Raw genomic sequence first — 274 nt, 5'->3', positions numbered from 1 at the left:
GACACGTGGACAGTTAAACAGGAAGTATTGGAACATTATACTGTATGTATTGTAGCAACAATTGGGTAGAAAACTAGAGATAGTATTGGCACATTGAACAATCCTCCATCCTCCAACACATTTAATCTTTTGTTCCCTTTTCCGTGGTTTAATATCTCTTTGCTACAGTATAATCTTCAGTGTTCCTATTTTCTCATTTGCCCCACGTCACTAGCCTATATTGGTCCATGTTCCAACGTTTCTACATCCAATGTTCCTTGTTCCAGGGTTCCAT

This window comes from Macrosteles quadrilineatus, unplaced genomic scaffold (genome assembly GCF_028750875.1).
Source record: "Macrosteles quadrilineatus isolate MER2022 unplaced genomic scaffold, UCM_ALF_1.0 Scaffold_6__1_contigs__length_79288215, whole genome shotgun sequence".
Lineage (NCBI taxonomy): Eukaryota > Metazoa > Arthropoda > Insecta > Hemiptera > Cicadellidae > Macrosteles > Macrosteles quadrilineatus.
The sequence above is the reverse complement of the archived record's forward strand: the minus strand, read 5'-3'. Positions refer to the sequence as shown.